Genomic DNA, 18,513 nt, shown 5'->3' with positions numbered 1-18,513 from the left:
TTGGCAAATCAGCAACATTCTGAAACTTTTGGCAAAACCTGAATTAAATGTGCTATCAACTAACCCATCATCTTTTCCATTTTCAGTTACTGTTCCATGATGTGACATGGTCAAACAAATAACAGAAAACAGGAAAAATATCAACAACAAAAAAAGAGAATTGTACTTTGCACATATTCATTTAAGTTACTCTTGCGAAATCTTTATTAAAAAGCCTAAAGTTTCGTCCTTGAAGCTTCGTACAAATATTGCTTGTGGAGCTTTTGAAACATGAAACTATCGCATCATCGTGGCTCAGTACATATTACAAATCCTTCTCATTCGTTCAGGTATGGACCCATCTTTAAATTGTGCTGGTGACTCGTGTTCATGTACTGCCTGCAAATGATGATTATTTTAACATATGTTTGACTGTGTTACATGCACAATTCATTTGTCCTTGTTGTGTTTTCTTTTAAAGTCCAGCACGTTCCGTTGCTTAACTGTACACTTTTAGCTTATGATTTTAATTGTGTTTCATTTTCCATGCATTGTGTTTGCTTTCTACTTTTGTGGTTTTGGCAGATTACGGCACAGCAACACACGCATTTAGTGCAAGGGCAACTGGAGTAAAATGCCTTTCACAATGCCACACCATAGTTGCCAGTCCGTACTGCTATAATGATAGGATTTGAGGCAGCACCCTTTCGGCCACTAGACCGGCACGCAAACAATGGAGCCACCTATTACACTGTCTCCAACAGTCGCCTATTGCAACATGCAGGAGGACGTTTGTGGCCTAATCTACATTTAAGTCGCCTTTCACGAAATGCGGTGAGGCTCACTGGGCATGTTTTACATATTAGTCGCCTTTCACGAAATGCGGTGGGGCGTGCTGGGAATATTCTACATCTCTAGGCAACATGGGAGGGATAGGGTGGGAGTAAGGTGGGGAAAGTATTAATAGATTACAGCCTTTCATTTGTGTGCTTGTATTAACAGTATTTTAGATTTTGCATGTTTGTGTTTATGTCAGTTTGATTATTTTTTTTAAAAAAGACATGTAATGGGTTGGTTGGTTGGTTGGTTGGTTGGGTTGGTTGGTTGGGTTGGTTGGTTGGTGGGATGTATGTTTGTATGCAAGTTTGTATGAACATGAATGATGGCAAACATTGTTATATAAGTTACATGCTGTACTTGTTCAATTTGCCCTAATAGTTACCCTTGTCAGCAACACTATTTGTTCGTTTTTGTAAGTCTTAATTTTACATTTGATTGTAACATTTTAGCCCTATCCTTTACCAGCATCATCCATTAGGGTCTTATGTTACCTTGATTCGGGGGGGGGGGGTCATGTATCGTCGACAAAATAGCTGACGGAGCTACTGTTGATTTACTATTTCTGTAATGCAAGTTTTCGTTAAAGCGTTTTGATTTCCCTTCGATTAAAAAAGTGTGAATATCATAACATAAAATCGTATATTTTCTTTAAATTTACATCTTATCTTAAGTAAACTCTTTTCTGTATAAGCCAAGCAAGAGTCTGACGTAACCTTTAGCACTGATCTCGTGTTACCAAAAAGTATAAGTTGTCTTTTGAACGTAACAAAGAGGCATTTGTTTTCTCTGCTTTGAGCGTTCAATGACAATGCATTGATGAAACCTTACATCAATGTGTCAAAGAAATTGGATCCGTACTCTTCAAACTTCCTGAGAGAAAAAATTCAGCTCGAGATTATAACCACGAAGTAAGCTGGAATACTGGATTATATCTACGATAAGACAAATTACAGCTGTCTGTATTGAATTTCATGACAAAAAAGCAGTTTGCAAAACATTATTGTAACAAAATCAATCTTCTAATATAAGTTGGTCGTATTCCAAATGTAATGGGACAAACTTGTTGATGAAAACCGTTTGACAACGTTTTCTTAGACTTGGTATAGGACAATAAGGTACAGACGTTATCAGAAATACAATACAACGTCTCCTTAATGATCGACTCCCTTCAATAAAACCTCTTCCATCTGGTCAGGTTGTGAGGTTCCCTTCTCTTCATTTCATCAATGTGTTTAACCTCCTCTTAACATCTACCTCCTCACACGGAATGGGTGATTCCCTTTGAGGTTTCGTAAGAGTGGTTTCAGCCTTCGCTTTCGATTTTGAACTTTATATTTCTCGAGGAAAAGGAGGAAATATTAAGGCGAAGACACAGCAACACATTTACATTAAACTTCCATTTGTTCTCTGGCTGATCAATGAATCACATACACTGTAACCCGTCTATCGAGTAGCAAACATAAAGAGACACAGCGCTTCTAAATATACCCATGCTCTACGTTCTTTTTTTTATGTTTTTTTTTCAGCAGATAGTTAAGTTGTATGTCACTGAGATAATATGGAAAATGGGATCTTCAAAAGAGATAACACAGAAGTAATATAATTGTACATGCAAAATGAAATGGAAAAAAATCTCAAACAGTAGAGGACTCACAAACTTGAAGATATTTGTTCCTCTATTATAAAGGTCCAGGTAGAATTATATATCCGCCAATTCGTGCAAGCCTTAGATTAACGCCAGATGTATCAGTATTGAACTGGTGTGGGCTTTGCTTTGATTTACTTTATTAGTTCAATCGTTATAAAGAACGTTCTATTTATTACCATTTATTTACAGGTAGAACTTGCCAAATTAGCAATATGCTGAAGCTACTTGGCAAAGGTTTACGAAGGTAGAGTAAGTCAGCTATCAATCATCCCTTCATGCTCCCTGTTTAAAGTTACCGTCCCTTAATATGGATGGAAACAAAGAGCAGAAAAGTAGGAAAATTAATGAAAGTGTACTGCGTTTTGCAATATGATGACTTCAGTGCCTATTGCGAATATTTGTTATCTGTCAGGATGTGTGGAGATGTGTGAGCTTCACCACTCCGCTTTTTTTTTTGTTGGTTATCGTTATCTAGGAGATGATTGACCATGGTTTATTGCCTGGATCGAGTAAACAATAAAATAAAATATGAAATTAAGAGATGGACTAACAGAGAACTGGGCAGAGATATAGAATAGAATAACACAAGCCCCCGTTTTTAAAATACATAAATTTAATCAATTATACACACAAAGTGAAATTGATCATGGCATTTTCAATGATTTCGCGTCTCATACAAATTGAGTTACAAAATTTATGCGAAATTTAATTAGACCTTCTGTTATACTGACAGAGCAAATTTCATCATATAATCGAGTGACTGATCGAACTCAAATTGCCGTATATGAGCATCACCTGGTGCTTCCGGTCTTTCCCGAATCACTGTTGGTGATAGGTGGGTGTTACTGTATTTCTTTCCTCTCTCTCTCTCTCTCTCTCTCTCCTAGATTCTTCTGGTCATCAGCTGCCTTGGTTGCAGACTGCACTCGTTCCACTGTGCAATCAGGTATAGAGCCATTGTTTCGGCTGTACATTCCCTAGCTCTCGATCGCTTTAGCATCAAAGAATTCCCTCTGTCTCTCCTCTGGCTCCGGGTCTCACAATGTTCCAGACCTGTTGTCCCTTGCACGATTTATTTAACGAGAGATATTACTTATTAATTTTCTTCTGAATCCCTCGGACTTTCCACTTTGGCATAAAAGCTTGGAATGGATAATTTCGAGAGGGAGATGAGTTGAATTCCCTTTTGGAACACACACGCCTTCGTTTAGCTTAGTCAATCAGGATTACTTCTTAACCGCCAAAAGTTCGGAATAATCCTCTCCAGACCGCTTATTTTATGAACTATTCTGGAAAGCATAATCTTACGAAACCTGTTTCAATGGCCTAAGTATTATTAAATTTTCCCTGGATGGTTTCAACTCTTGACATTTACCGTTATAAACCTATCGTTAACTTTGCACTCTAAATGTCTCTACCCTGTAACCGAGTGCGTCCTAATCAAAATTCAAGTCCTCAGGAGAGGTTAATTATTACATGTTGCCAAGCTATAGAGATCCTAGTCAATACATCAATCTTAATGGTTACGTGTCACGCTGAACACGACAGAAGATACTGTGAAATTATTATGCAGAAGTTATGCTACAAATTGTTGAACCATCGCATTATCACAGTCTAAATTTTTGTCCAATTAAAATTTCTAAAATTCTGAACAAATTAGGACAATCGCATTTATATGAGTTAACATCTCTTAGGACATCTTCTTATTATTTCAGGTATGAACAGACGGATGATATACCTAGACTCAGAACGAATGTGTTTCTGTAATCATTAGCAGTGATGATATAGCTAGAATGTGGACAAGTGTGTACCTTTAACCATAAATACAGAGATGATATACCTAGAATCATGACAAGTGTGTACCAGCAATCATCATTTCGTTTCAGCAGGTACATCTTTGGAACTCTCTTCATAATGAAATTAAAGTAGTTATGGTAAATTGTGTTGGAAATTATTAGAAATTGAGGCGTTGGCCCCTGTTAATGTGCGTCCTGTAAATGATAAAAAAAACTCACAGCATGTTCTTATGTTTTACTAAACAGTTCCTCGTCCTAGTCGTGGTCGTTTATGTAGTCGATACTAGTGTGATACATTTGCTCTCAATCTTGAATTTATGAAAACAGCTCACGTTCTTGTCTTAAGTAAATTCTTTATTTTTATAAGCCTAACAGTTTGTTGTCCTAACCTTTAGACCTCCTGTTGCTAAGAATGACAACCTGTCTTTTGATCCAAACAAAGAAGCGATTCTTATATATGCTTTCATCTTGCAGTTGCCAACGACTCTCTTAGACCCTTGGGCATAAACTAGCTTGTGACTGAATAGGATTTCGATCTTGACACATCGCGATAGTATTAATGAACTGTTTACCGTACTAAAGTATCCAATAAAACGGGTCTCGTATTCTTAAAATTTTTGATTACAAAACTCCTATTGAAGCTCAAGACTAAACGACAAAGTCAGGTAGATATCTTGGAGTATATCTACTTAGTCAAAATTAGGAACTGTAGTTGATGGGTCGACCTCTTCTATCAAGCTATGGTCTCATATTCCCTTTTCTTCATTCCTTCAACACTGTGTACCTATTTGAAAGCTCCTTTGTAATTCAGCCTGAGGAGTTTGATACTATTAGTGGTTGCTTAAGAAATATTACATTGTTTAATAATGCACCGATTTCCCTAAAATTCGAGGAAAAAACTGTTCCTCAAATTGAGATGTTATGTTAGCTTGATTATGATACGTCTGACAAGATCAAGGATTTCTGCCATATATACTGGAAAGGATGCTCAACCACATTTTAAGTTTAAAATTTAACACATATAAACCTTGTTAGTCGTAGCAATATAGTTGATAAATTCCTCAGATTTTAGAAAATCTTTCAAAATTTCCGCTGATATAAGACAACGATCTTTTAAGGAAAATCAGATATTGTATTCCTGCATTGTGATGACTAAAATGTAAGGAAGGAAAAGTCCAAAGTATCTACTCCGTCATCATACTTAACATGTTGCCAGAATGATTGATTGATGTTTATCGGTACATTAACACATAAAAGGTCATATCGTGATGAGGAATTTGGTGTACAGTTCTAGTTACGAGACACAACATGCCGACTCGGTTTGGTTTGGGCAAGATAGAATTGACCTTTACATTCATTAGCAAGGCATGATCAGCGTAGAACTAACCGCAACTATCAATGGCGTTCATGGTATATAAATATGAACGCATGCTAACACATTACGTTGTTTGAAACCAGCTACATTTTTGTATAGGTGATATAAAACGACCTGGACAAAAATATGATGCACGTTTGTTATATACACTTATCGATCTGTCATCTATTTCTGTATTGATAATGTTGCGTTTGTATTTCTGGTTATGTATTTGTCAATGGGTGTAAATATGTAACAAAAACAACAATGATATAAAGACTATGAATGTAAACATGTATAATAAAAATATAACAAAAAAGACAATCATATAAAGACAATGAATATGATATGGTATTTCTAATAGAATGAAACTCAACAAGGATTTGACCCTTAAATGCCCTGTGATGAGTAGAACCTAAGAAGTTAAATATTCAACACGAAAAGTCCATTGAGATGGAGTGATTGACTAGATTAAACACATTATTTTGGGTGGTAGCTATGAAAGAAGTTGCATATTTTGGTTCTCTGTTATGTGTCTATTGTGTTCTTCCTTGCCAACCCATTTTTCTTAGACCTCATTCGGATAGGTTGCTCTTTTGTACAGAGAGATTACAAAGCTAGGCCCTTTTGATACAATTGTTGGCATGCGCAGTGATCGGCATTGGTCAGAATCGCTTGATCACAATACTAATCCCAAAACATGAAATGTCAATAAAAGCAAGATGACAGCCAGTGTTGTATCGGTAAAACGTTTTTGTACTATAAAAAATTACACTTAAGCTAATAATCATTATTTTAAAGAAATTGGTTCAACACATCAGCACAGGATCTTCGACTTTGACTTTTCTGCACTCAGTGACGAATCTACCCGTCTCTATCGACCATATTACAGCGTGTTGACTAAAGATGGCCGTAGGAGCGGAAAGAACTAAATTCTGTTTACGGTTAACTTTACGGGCGACAGCTTAGAAAAGGTACAACAACCTCGATCTGTGATCTCAGTAGCTCATGACATTGAATTTGGGACCCGGACAGGGCAGCGGTAACGCGGTCTCTTTTCATCTCTACGATCTCGGGATCAATTGCGACCTGCGTGGGTCGTCGGGTGGCCGTGTGGTCTAATGCGCTCATCTGACACCCCATATGTGTCCGCATGAGTTCGAGTCTCGAACTCAGCCAACCTGGGTACGTGAGAAAGCTGGCAAGTAGCTTCCTGTGGGTCGGTGGTTCTTTAATTTGTTTTCCTAGGTTCTTCTTCCATCATATATACTGGCGGTCACGTATTACCTTTAATGTGCATAAAAATTGCGCTCAACCCATAACAACAACAACCTCCGCATCAAAGCCACGAAGCCGAACTTTACAACTGTTTTCTCAATCTCATAAACTTTTCTCACACCCACTCAGCCATTAAGGACAATTCATATAGACATGTTTTAAAAACAATCTGGATGCAGATTTAAACTCAAGTGAGTTCTAAATCTATAAAATAAAATTCCACTATGAAATGGTCGATAAACAACATGAACATTGAAACAGAAAACTTTGTCTGAACAAGAGATTTGAATACTCCGGTGACATTTACTACGATTTAACATTTCAACACAGTAAACTAAACCTTGTTTTAACATGCAGCTGCCTCTGTTTGAAGGCCGGCATTTTTGTTTCCGAAATTTCCCACATAAGTATAACTTCTAGCTTCTATTTCCGAAATTTCCCACATAAGTGTAACTTCTCGCTTTTATCTCCGAAATTTCCCACATAAGTGTAACTTCTCGCTTTTATCTCCGAAATTTCCCACATAAGTATAACCTCTAGCTTCTATCTCCGAAATTTCCCATACAAGTGTAACTTCTCGCTTTTATCTCCGAAATTTCCCACATAAGTGTAACTTCTCGCTTTTATCTCCGAAATTTCCTACATAAGTATAACCTCTAGCTTCTATCTCCGAAATTTCCCACACAAGTGTAACTTCTCGCTTTTATCTCCGAAATTTCACTCATAAGTGTAACTTCTCGCTTTTATCTCCGAAATTTCCCACATAAGTGTAACTTCTCGCTTCTATCTCCGAAATTTCCCACATAAGTGTAACTTCTCGCTTCTATCTCCGAAATTTCACACATAAGTGTAACTTCTCGCTTTTATCTCCGAAATTTCCCACCTTAGTATAACTTCTTTGGTAATTTATGTAAATATCAATGGCAAATGTAAAAGTTTTGCGTCGTTTATGTAACAAATAGTTTTATCATATATTTTTAATTCTTAGCAGAGAATAAATTTTTTGCGATATAGTGGTCACGGGTGACGATCCCATATACACAATTGAAAAATTGGAAGCTAAATTGAGAATACTGTACTTACACTTCGTGACGGTAAGAAACAGCAATAGCGCATAAAAGTTGGTTGTTATAATTAAAAAATATGTTTGAAAATAGCAATTATTCTAAATTTACTTCTATTTAAGTCACAGCAATCAAGACTCATGTTATAAAATCTTTTTAAAAATCACTCGAAAAACTGAATAAAACATGCCTGTATAATCTATATGACAAGCGAAACAAGATCTGTGGTATGAAAAATTTAAATATTTCAGCTCTAAACCACCACCACCCCATATCCCATTAAATTTACCAGCTTTATGCCTTCTGCTATACTATCTTAACGTCAAGAGCATTTCTTTAAAAATTATAATAAAATAGAACGTTCAAAGACATTCTTGTTGTGGGGTGGGGGTGGCTGCAATAAGATTTAAAAAAACAACAACAAATAACCACTAAACTAACAAATTCCGATTATGGGTGCTTGCGTTTAACCATAACCTTACTGGCATCGTTTCAAAGCCTCGTCCCTTTCATTTTGACTATGCCCCCACCCTACGGAAAAATTCATGCGGATACTTATGAGAGAGAGAGAGAGAGAGAGAGAGAGAGGGAGAGACAGAGAGAGAGGTGGGGGACAGGAATAAGGTTAACGCGAAAACTTTCACTCGGTAGCACAATGAAAGACCGGTACGGAACGACCCCATTGCACAACAAATGACTTGCGGTATCTATTGCTCCTAAAAACAAAATGGCTTTATTCCTTGGAGAATACTGTGCATATCATCCCATCGGCGACAGCAATAAATAGTCTTTTTTGCCACAGAAATTAATGTAAAATGATCTCTAGATATTTCTGCTATTTGCAACAGTATTATGTGACAATATCAATTTGTTGCAATATTCTCTTTTTATAGACAGGGAAACCCTTTCGTACCCCCAAACATGACCATCTTAAAAGGTTATTGTCCGCCTTTTTACAAACAATTCACGGGTTATCGACATTTTAATCGGCCCGAAATATAGATTAAAAGTAAAATATATGACACACAATAAAAATAAATGCTCTTTGAAGTGTCGCGCTGGATGCTGGTTGCTAACATTGTTAATGAAAATTTTCACAAATCAAGTGCGGCGAACCTATATAGTGTACAACAAATATGTGCAGATATATACAATCTCTGTCTTACAAAAGAAGGATGTCCATCGAGCAAATAAGATCTATTTGAAGCAAATTGTTGTTGTTTATCTTGTAGAGCAGGCCGTTTGCTTTAAAACTGCTGCTTTCTACGTTTCCGCCGATCTAAACACACTATTCGAACCGTCTCGGTTATTTTTGCGAGAAAATATTTGCCTCAGATGTATGATGGTAATTGAGAGAAAAAAAAAATTAAATTTTATTTTGCGAGAAATATCTTCCCATTAAAACGATTTATTTGAACTATATCGGCTATTTCTACGATGGAATTGCCCCTTGGATTTACTTAAATTTGATTGTTTAATAACAGCCGAGGTGGTCCGAAATTCATCTATCGGCTTACATTCGAGTTATAATCCGTAGACCTGACCACGAAGTTGATATTGTATGTACATTGGAAGTTGAAGGGGTCAGAAAACCATCGATTAAAACAAAAATTCACCGTATCGCTAGCAGCTTTGGGTTGTGGATTATGTGGAATATTTTTTTTTTTACTTTATAAGAGACGGGAACACAAATCTACAATTATAATACAGCTTTGCAATGCATAAAGATGCAAACGACAGTATATTTATTTCCGGGCACACTGATTTTTTTGTTTCGTACATGCCTAGTGCACCATTCAGCTAGCACGGTATAACTTTCTTTATGTGATGAGAAAGACAGTCCAAATAAGGCAGTACTCTTTTGTCTCGGGAAATAAAAACAGACCCAAAGTAACTGTATGTTAAAAAACGATAAAACAAAGAGGATGCTAGAATAAAATCTCTGCCAGACGTACAACTCGACTAGAATTCGTCGCGTACTATATCCACATCTTCTTTATCAAGGTAATTTATATTAATTAAAAAATATGTCATTTAGAAGTAAATATATGACCTCCAAAGTCGTGTAAGTCTGGCCTATTTAAACTGAATAAAACCGGAGACACAAGCATATCCCCCTCCAAACAAAACAAGAAAGAGCGAAACGTACTACTCACACCAACACCCCGAAAAAGTGAACAAAGTGATGACCTTATGCTTGATAACATATTCTTATCATATAGCCTGCGAATAATTAGCTTACAGAATGGTCTGTCTGATAACATGGGTAACCGAGATGTCCTTTAGAAGTACATATATATGACCTCCTAATTCACGTAATTCTGGCATATTTACGATGAATAAAACCGGAGACATAAGAATACCTCCCCACCCAAAAAATGAGGGAAACTTTCAGCTATCACCCCTCCCCCCCGCCAAGAAAAAGTGAACAAAGTGATGACCTTTTGTTTGATAACATATTCTTATCATTATAGGCTGTGAATAATTAGCTTTCAGAATGATCTGTCTGATTACATGGGTAACCTAGATATTCGTATTTTTGCGGAATGACAAGGCTTACAAACCGAGTTTCAACTATAAAAAAAAATCCGAAGGGTGAATGCACACACATCTGACGGTGTACATAGAAATCTTGATGTCGAAGCACAACAAATTCAAAATCGAAACACAAAGTAAGACAAAATAAATGAATAAAAACATAAATAGATAAATACAAAGGCAAAGGAGAGGATATATATATATATATATATATATATATATATATATATATATATATATATATATATATATATATATATATATATATATATATATATATTCTTAATAAAGAAAACAGTCAATGTACCAATAATATTCATGCAACTTTTTCCAACATTCAGTTCAATTTTTTACGCTCCACAACAGACTACGGGGGATGGGGGATACCGTGCCTACTTAGGTGGCGGTGTCCACATAAATCCTGAACAAGACATACAATATAATTTGACATACAAAATAAGAGAAAATACCAAATAATTAAACAATTGTCCTCAGTTCATACAAAAATTAAATCAATAAGTAAATGTGACAGAAAATCTCGACATACATGAAGATAAAAGAAGAAACACATTGCGTGTTCTTTCTTCTAAAACACAAAGAGGGCTAGAATTAGCCGGTTACATTCCCCTGCATGGCATATACGTCCTGTGATGACGTCACACGATGGTCAACAGAGACCTGACAAAACGAGTTATAACTGACAAGAATTTGTACAGAATTATGAATAATTCTTTACGTACAAATTCTGTTTAGCTGATCTATTTTTTTCTCATATATATTTTAAAGTCTAATTAAACACTTTTGAATAAAAACAATCCTTACATTTGTTATGTGTATCTATATTAGGTGTGCTAATGTTCATGATTATGGATTGTAAGGGTCATTTATTAATTACCATATTAAATATCAATTTTTTATGATTGTAAGTCTGTACTCTAAGATGTGTCCATTCTTATACACGGTAGGTAGTAGGTCGTGAACTGTACTTTTAATCCCAGTAAATATTATGTGATTTAACTTTAGGATACGAGTTCCTGAAAAACAAGACTGACCTTATTCCTGATACATTGGCTGCTGGAAATTCAGTCAGAGAATTGACCTTGTTGACAGTTGATTTCGGAATGACTGGTTGAACTTCGTTCAGGTTTTAAAACCGCACCTAAATTTTGATATAAGGTATAATCCACTGAAAATGAGTTAGTCCAGAAATAAACATCATTCTTAAAAGAGACAAATAGGTGTGACCATTTGCGTGGATTTCATTCGAATTACAAAGTGCTCATACATTCGGATTTAATAGCTGTTTCAGAATTATATACCATTGTGACGCATTAAGTCTATTGGCACATAAGCACAATATATTAAACTTCATTTGGATTAGTAATGGAACTCATTTCGAATACTTGATATTTTTGGACTTGTGATAGAACTTTTAGGACAATTTAGGATTTCATTCACTATACTGTAAGTTATTTTTACGTTCTCACTTTCAATTTTAGGGAAATAAAGTATAGTTTGAAATTTATCAAACTTGTAGGTTTTCACTCTTCTCTGATATTTAGTTTAAGATCAAAGAGCCGTAACACGTTTGTCATGTAGAAATTATTGCCTGACCCCAATTTTTTCTTATTTAATGCAATCAATGTAAATATGTACAAAATATAATTTGCTAAAATGCCGATTTTTTTTATCTGAAATATATCCAGGCTTGACAGAGTTGTGTAAATAAAAGAATTACATTAACTTGCCAACAAGCTAATACTTACCTGTTTCTAGATCTACTGGTCATATTTTACAATGAAACTTCACACAGGTTTATTCCATGTTCTAGTTGGTCCTAAATGAAACTGATACTGCTTAGACATACAATATTGCCATCCCTGCCATTTTGAAAATCTTTTTATCGTCACTTCTAACGAATGGATGCTGCTATCAACTTGGGGTTTTCACTAAATGACTTCCTATGTTCGTCCTAAATTTAAAAAAAGTGCCGATCTCATCCCCAAAATGGCCGCCATGGCAGCCATCTTGTAAATCTTGTTATTATTACTCTTACTTGGATGGTCATATCAACATTGGGTTGTCACTGAAAGACTTCTCATTATGGCATCCGTGAACCTGTTAGCACACGCTACTGCTCGTAAAGTACTCGCAGAGTTACCATATAACTTTACGCACGCAGTTACCCCATTCTCTAGATAGTCATAAATAAAAAAGGAGCCGCTTGGATATCTCATGTCTGCCATATCGGCCATCTTGAAAATCTTGTTCTTGCTACTCTTCATACAAAGGAGGTCATATCAACATAGGGTTTTCTCTGAAAGACTATTTGTGAGGCCTAATTGGTTTCAAATGAAAATCGTTCCCTTCCAACGTCCATTATGGCCGCCACAATGGCCATCTTGAAAATCTTGTTATTGCTACTCTGCCTATTTGGATGGTCATATCAATATGGGGTTTTCACTGATGACATCCTATAATTATTTGTTGATTCTAAATTAAATGGCACTGATTTGACGTCCAATATTTATCCATCTTGAAAATATTCTTTTCTTTTAAATAGAAAGTCATTTTGTCACGGGGCTCCAATCGCAAGAATTCTTATTGCGTCAGTTGGTCTTAATGAAAATGACCAACCCTCAGTATGCTCACCCTGGTAACCATATTGTGAATATTGTTATTTCTACACCTCCCAAGTTCATGGCTATATCAATAAGGGAATTATGACACCTAGTTTTTCCTAAACAAAACTGGTGCCAGTCATACATCCAATATGGCTGTTATGATGACTGTCTTAGAAATCTTGTTGTCAGTACTCCTCCCTGAAAGGGTTATCGTTATGACATCGGGGTTTTCGCCAAATGATTTTTAATGATGTCTACGTTGTCCGAAATGAAAATGGTGCCAAGCTGACATCCAATATGTGTACAACAGCAGTTAATTTAAAAATCTTGTTATCCCAGAAGAATATCTGACATGATTTAAACACTAAGCAGTTAAAAGGAAGAAATGGTCTTATCATTAATTCCTGGAAATTATTATCACCTAGTATAGCGTCAGTACCTTCGAGGCACTTGTTTCTATTTTAGTTTTCACCACGCTTTAGAAAACAATGGACGGGGACAATAACGTCATGTCCGTCCGTTACTAATGTGCATTATCTCCTAAACTGTTTAAAGATACAAACATAAAACTTTGGGATTTGATTGGCGGTGGTTTAAAATTATGGACACGTTTTTAGCAATATTATTAGACCCCTTGGAGTGGGACCATGGGGGTCGTGATGGTTTTCTATAATTCCATTTGTGGCGGAGATATGACTTTTGGCGTGTGTCATCCTCAAGGCCAGGGCTTTAAAAGAAATAACGGGTTTATGATCACTACCGCGGGTCTCTGGCTCTATGATGGAAGCGTGGTCCTCTTGGGTGATAAGTTCAAAAACTGTGAAGATCTCTCTCTCTCTCTCTCTGTGATGTGGCGTAATCAGATATGATTTATATATACCCCGAGTAATGCCCCTTTGATGTGGAAAGAACGCCTCAACCGGATCCGAGCTTTGCAGCTGTTATGATCCCTACCTTATTATCTATATGTAATGAATTTGCATGAGTAGATTGAATAGCGCTATGCAGCCAATACAGGCTTTGAATCTTGCCTCTGTGAAAAGGGACTCGGACCTGGATCATATTTCCGCCCCATAACCACAGATACATTTCCTTGACACAAAAGGTACATATGCATATGCAATTGTTTGCAACATTTATCACCCATTGTCGGGCGATTGCCCCAGTAGCATAGCTTTGATGTGCAGGATATGCAATGGCATGCCTTTACCTATATTTAATCAGTAGCATAGAAATAAGTGCTTTAAAACAATCTTACGAAACGTTATCTGTCCTCAAAAGAAATCTGTCAAAGTCATTTCACGACCTTGTTCTTATTTAGTTTTGTACATGTGTACATTGCTTGCATTGTGTACAAAACTGTTTAGTCACTATAATATGTACATCTAAATTAAATGTACAAGAATATATCAACTCCACATAATCTGTATTGAAAAAAATTGTATAGCAGTATTTATGCACTTGACCTTGTTAATCATGATAAGAATTCTGTATAAATATTTATGTGTATAACTATGTTTGTCCCAAAAAACCTTGTCAGGCTGCTACTGCCATCGTTTGTTCCGACTAAGGTCTTGGACTTCATTTTTTTTAAGAGTACAGTTTATATAGACAAAATTGACCTTGTATTGTTAGGACTCCACCCGCTTTTGCCAAAATCTTTGTTACGTGCGGCTGTTGTTTTTTGTTTTTTTGGGGGGTGGGGTGGGGTGGGGGGATTTGGGGGGAGGGTGTGTGTGTGCAACGTATCAACTTTTTTACTACCAAGCATTGTCTCTGCACTTTATAGCCAGGATTGTGCTGCTGTGCTGCTAAATACTACACATAAATGTATACTCATTATGTTACAAGTAACTTCCACTCTCCGCACAGGTGATATCAAGTTTCTTTTCTTCATGTGAATAAGGAGGCTTTCCTTGAGAGTCGGGTACACTGTTCGTCTTCACCAGTATCGAGATATTTCCAATGCATGCACTGCATATTGTAGATTGTCATGTGTCAGTCCGTGGCAAGGTGCAATATCACCGCAGTAGTATAATTTACTATTCAGGATATCCTTGAGGACGAATTTACCTGCATTATGATAATGACAGAATTATCAAAAGCCCATCGCATTGAAATTCATCGTCTTGAATTCTATATCATTCAAGTTCACCTTGGTAGTTTTAAAGCTTGGTCTGAACTTGTCACTTTTAGGTTTATACTGAATGCAAGTTGTTTATTTTTTATATATGTTTTATGCATATTTAAATATACTTTTATGAGATGTTGAATGTTTATTTGGAAATAATCTCACGACAAGAGTATAATTTACCTGAAAACGAAGAAGACAAAGGAGATACTAATATTTGTTGTTGTTGTTGTTGTTGTAGGGTTTAACGCCATTTTTCAGCACACGATAGGCTATACGTGGCGGCCAGTATTAATGGTGGAGGAAGAACCCAAGAAAACCCCGGAAAGAACCACCGACCCACGAGAAGCTACTGGCAAGCTTTCTCACATACCCACATTGGCCGAATCCTAGACTCTACTAATATTTGAAGAGCCTGTCTATTTAGATGACCTACAGTAACAGATCCTCTGCATTATTCATAAGCAATATATGCAAGTAGATAAACAGCAGTACACTGTGATTTAAGTGCATAATGATGTGTTTGCAGCTGCATACATGTGGCCTTGTGCGAATTGTTTCCTGGCGGTGCAAACTGGTCACGGTTGCACAAGAGTAAAGACCTGACACAAAAAGTACAATGCCGATCAAGCTTTGTGTCGATAATCACGTCTCTTGTCTGATGATGGCATACATATATACATACATTCATACATATGCATCTGTAAATACGCATATAAAGGAAAATACGTATATGCTTACATGTGCAAATGCACGTATAATGTGCATGCAGAAACTCAAACATTAGACAGATAGACAGACTGATAGATAGATAGATAGACGGACGGACGGATGGAAAGGGAACACACACAGAAAATGAGTGTTTCTCAAATCTAACCAAAATCTGCACTCATCAAGAACAGAAGCTGAACACAGTGCAGACAGAATTCAAAAAGAGAATAACATTTTCTTCCTATCACAGTGTTTGAGAGAAGTATAAGCTAAAACTGCTGGGATGGAAGTACTATTTGCACCTATGGTGAGAAGGAGAAAATGTTGTATATTTTAGTGTACGGAAAGGCATTACCATATATCTTGGTATAAGACGATGCATTACCATATATCTTTGTATACGACAAGGCGTTATCATATCCAAACATCTTCATTCTAGTTAGCAAGGGAAAGATGAACAATCAGCTTCTCGATTGTTATTTAAGTGGATAGGGACCTATTATATGTAATATGCATAATTTAGTATGCACACTGCGAATATGTAAATACGCAGCAGATGCTACGTGATCTTTGTCAGACCAATTTTTATTGTTGATCTGACATTTGGACATAAATTCACAATAAACATTGACCAAATTAATCACATGACCTTCTACCTTCGTAACAAACAACAATCTAAGGGTACCACGGACGCAAGGGCGTGGGTACCAAATAGCAAGAGTGTACAAATTACAGGGTCCCACGAATTCATTTTGACGCTATAGATCAGGAATAGGCCCATCAGTAAGCTTTGCATAGGGGCCTGCACAGGGGCCTAAAATATCCTAGCTACGTCACTGCGGCAGAACCTCAGTTGGTAGAGCACGTGATTAGCAATCACCAATCACTCACAGGGGGCTGGAACTGGAACGAGAAAACCTGCCAAAGAGTCCTGTATTTGAATTCGAACCGTTTTAAGTATTAGGTATTTTCTATCCGAAACGTAATTTTGTAAATGATTTGAATAGTCTCGCTAACCACGTCTGGCGCCACACCCATGACCTTGTAACCTTTACATCGGAAATGTGGAATTCTTTCTCCCTTCAGGATGTCTGACCCTTAACATTACATTAGAATGATGCATACAATATATATATAAAATATATACCTAAAAGTGACAACATAACACAAGTAACTTCCACTATCCGCACAGGTGATATCAAGTTTCTTTTCTTCATGTGAATAAGGAGGCAAATACACAACACAAATATATATATATATATATATATATATATATATATATATATATATATATATATATATATATATATATATATATCATTGCGCTTCAAACAAAACAAAATTATTACAAAGTAAAACCCTAAATGGCCAACTTTTAGTCCACAGTGACTCAGCTTTTAGGACAGCCATTGCTTGAAAGACAAAATTCATCCTAAACTATACCGCAAATTTAAGTCTATCTCTATATAATTAATTTTAGACAGTCTTCTATTTACCTTTCTTCAATAGAAATATTAGTTGGACAAAAAGAATTAGCAGGGGTTCGTGGAGATCAGGTTTTGGGACACAATGTGTTTTATTTGTATCGGTATAGTGTCCTAGGCATTTGATCTGAAACTAATACAAAAATCATTACTTACATGATTTGAACTAAAAATGACTACTAATGCAACGGGGAGATCAGTCATATAATAAAATTATTGTCAGTCAAACTGAAGCACAAGGTCCGCTAGACCGATTTACTGCATTGTTCTCTCTCTCTCTCCAAATATGAATTCCGCACTTTCTCTTGTCAACCAGCATAATTTGACTACGACAGCCCACAGTCTATCCCATCATTCGTTTTCCCATCATTCTTTCGTTGATTAACTCGATCGCTTGTTATCATTCTATTTCATAATAATCTCGAACAAGTCTTGCTTTCTTGTACTCAAGGAATAAGGTAAGACATTTCCAAAAGAGAAATCCGGATACCAAGAGTTAGGATAGATGTTCATTTTATTAATGATCCATTCAGATCATTCAACATTAGTTCCAAGGATATCATGATGTCTGAGCATGGTACAGAATAAGCTTGACCGCAAGGTCAAGTGCAAATAGGAAGAGAATGTTGACCACAAGGTCAAGTTGAAATAGGAAAATAATGTACATGGTTTGCCAGTGCCAATTCTTCGTGACTGGATGCAAATATTTACTGATGATTATTTATACAAACAGAATATCAGAATTGTAATAACCGATTTTATACGTCCCAAAACTGTCCCCTAGTCTTGATCTTACCCATAGATTATTCAGCAACAAAAGGGTTCCTGAAAATCGGTAGAGGTCCAAGAGCAAGGTCTCTGAAGGAACGAACCTTAATCTAGCCTGGCTGAAATCAGTGTGGGTCTTACATTTTTTTTTATTACGTTTATTCACGCTATTATCGGTCAGAGTCAAGGGGACAACTTTCTGTTTTATTATTACTTTTATTCACGCTATTATCGGTCAGTGTCAAGGGGGACAACTTTCTGTTTATTATTATGTTTATTGTTAAGGTATAATTTCTCC

At 36.3% G+C, this 18,513-nt stretch overlaps 1 long non-coding RNA gene across 7 annotated transcripts in view; it reads left to right on the top strand.

Moving 5' to 3' along the window:
- LOC149785576 (uncharacterized) overlaps window positions 1-18,513 on the top strand; it is a 173,881-nt gene that overhangs the window by 121,024 nt on the left and 34,344 nt on the right. For 2 of the 7 annotated variants that reach the window (XR_016425419.1, XR_016425417.1), the window contains one exon: window positions 4,183-4,356. The exons of 1 other annotated variant lie outside the window; for it this stretch is intronic. This is a non-coding gene — a long non-coding RNA (uncharacterized LOC149785576). Of the gene's footprint in view, window positions 1-564; window positions 814-3,198; window positions 3,303-4,182; window positions 4,357-14,041; window positions 14,227-18,513 lie in introns of those variants that run through there. 4 more of the 7 variants (XR_016425421.1, XR_016425420.1, XR_016425418.1 and 1 more) reach the window with 4 other exon arrangements.

The sequence above is a fragment of the Sinohyriopsis cumingii genome, chromosome 13 (assembly GCF_028554795.1).
Source record: "Sinohyriopsis cumingii isolate HCF-2022 chromosome 13, ASM2855479v2, whole genome shotgun sequence".
Taxonomy (NCBI): domain Eukaryota; kingdom Metazoa; phylum Mollusca; class Bivalvia; order Unionida; family Unionidae; genus Sinohyriopsis; species Sinohyriopsis cumingii.
The sequence above is the reverse complement of the archived record's forward strand: the minus strand, read 5'-3'. Positions and strand labels throughout refer to the sequence as shown.